Below are 2,261 nucleotides of genomic sequence, written 5' to 3' on the forward strand. Positions count from 1 at the left end.
GTGCTGGGGCCAGTATGGAATCTGAGGCGGGCCTGAAGCCTGAATTTGCAGGGTCAGCCTGGAGCCTTGGACTTTGGGGTCTGACTAGGCACCAGGTTTTACTGCTAAGGTCCACAGCAAAATTGGGGGCTCACTTCACTCTCCCTTCCCCACATGGAGGGTATCTCTTTCCAGGCTGCACTGCCTGGGCTTGGGGGAGGAGTGATGTGGGTCATCTGAAACTGTCCTTCCTGCCTTCTTTTCTATTTCTCTGCTGCACCCAGGTGCTGAAATGTCTCCCTTGGATTGCTTTGCTCTTATGAAGGTATTTTCACGCATGAGTAGTGGTTCAAATGGATGTTTCTGGGAAGGGATGGCTATGGAAAATCCTACTCCACCATCTTGCTTGGGAGACTGACTGACCTTTTGAATATTTTTACTTACAGTAATGCTATTTAAGGAGTAGATGATTTATCCAAATGCAGATGGAATGGGATTAGTCCTCTCTATCAATCCCTCTCCCTCAAATCAAAGGAAATAGCAATCAAGAGGCAAAAACTTTGATAATCTGGTTCACCTTCTTTGTGTTATTGTATTCATTTCTGTTAGCCATGTAAACATAAAGTTTTAATGCCTTAATGAAACATCCTCAGTTTTTTCCCCTCTTTCATTATTCCAGGGTCCACACATTCCACAGAGAGACACAATTTTGTGGGTACAGCTCGGCCTGGATTTTAGTCATCTATAGTCATGACTTGTTATTGCTTATATTAAAAAATCCTGTGCAGTGGTGCTGGGAATATCATGGATGAGGTGCCATTACTCACAGCAGATGGAGACACAGGTGGTGGCACAGTGCACAGTGCACAGCATGCCCTTAGCAGCAGCAGCAGCAGAGGAGGCTCCCTGCAGTCCCAGCCCCAGGTGCCGATGCTGTCCCCTTGCCCCTTCTGCTCTTCCTCCCTTCACTGGCACCATGGCTGATCAGCTGACCAAAGAACAGATTGCTGAATTCCAGGAAGCTTTCTCCCTGTCTTATAAAGGTGGTAATGGCACCACCACAACAAAGGAACTTGGAACCATCATGAGGTCACTGGGTCAGAACCCAGCAGAATCTGAATTGCAGGACATGATCAATTAAGTGGATTCTGATGGCAATGACAATATTTAATTCCTCAAATTTTTGACCATGATGGCTAGAAAAATGAAAGACACATATAGTGAAGAAGAAATCGTGAGGTATTCCAGTCCTTGACAATAGTGGCAATGGTTACATCAGTGCAGCAGAACTACGTCATGTCATGACAAACTTAGGAGAAAAACTAGCAGATGAAGAAGTAGATGAAATATCAGAGAAGCAGATATTGATGGAGACCGACAAGTTGATTATGAAGAATTAATACAGATGATGATTGCAAAATGAAGACCTACTTCCAAACCCTTTTCCCTGTTCTAGAAGAATCAAATGGAATCTTTTACTTACCTTTTGCAAAAAAAAAAAAAAAAAAGAAAAAAAGAAGAAAAAGAAAAGAAAAAAGTTTATAATTTTCTGTTTCTGTTTCTGTTTCTTTCTTTCTTTCTTTTTGTTTTTAAGACAGACTCTTGCTCTCACCCAAGCTGGAGTGCAGTGGTGTGATCTTGGCTCACTGCAACCTTTGCTTCCTGAGTTCAAGCGATTCTCATACCTCAGCCTCCCAGTTAGCTGGGATTACAGGTGTGAGCCACTACTTTCAGCTAATCATTGTGTATTTTAGTAGAGACGGGGTTTTGCTATGTTGGTGAGGCTGGTCTCAAACTCCTGGAGTCAAGTGATATGCCCACCTCAGCTTCCTAAAATGCTGGGATTACAGGCATGAGCCACCATGCCCAGCTGATTCATTCTGTTTCTATATAGCAAAACTGAATGTCAAAAGTACCTTCTATCCATACACACAAAATCTGCATATATTTGTTGGTGGTCCTGTCCCCTAAAGACCAAGCTACACATCAGTTTTACAATATAAGTACATGTACTACCTTAATAATAAGGACTCTTCAAAGTTCCATTTAGTCATGATTAATACACTATTTGGCTGCAGCTTGACGACTGAGAGCGGTCAGCCATTTGTATTAAAAAAAAAAGAAGGAGAAAACAAATCCAAAACCTATTCAAATGGGTTCTGGTTCAATTTGTTTAGTATAAATTGTCATAACTGGTTTACTGAAAACAAACGTTTAAAATTGGTTTATCTTAGGATGATGTGCAGAAAAATGGGGTGAAGGATAAACTATTGAGACGTAGC

The 2,261-nt window shown here is 41.8% G+C and overlaps 1 pseudogene; it reads left to right on the top strand.

Annotated features, from left to right (window-relative positions):
• The first annotated feature begins 955 nt into the window (after positions 1–955).
• Positions 956–1,402, top strand: LOC116809567 (calmodulin-1-like; annotated as a pseudogene).
• The last annotated feature ends 859 nt before the right edge of the window (positions 1,403–2,261 follow it).

The sequence above is a fragment of the Hylobates moloch genome, unplaced genomic scaffold (assembly GCF_009828535.3).
Source record: "Hylobates moloch isolate HMO894 unplaced genomic scaffold, HMol_V3 SCAFFOLD_1, whole genome shotgun sequence".
NCBI lineage: Eukaryota > Metazoa > Chordata > Mammalia > Primates > Hylobatidae > Hylobates > Hylobates moloch.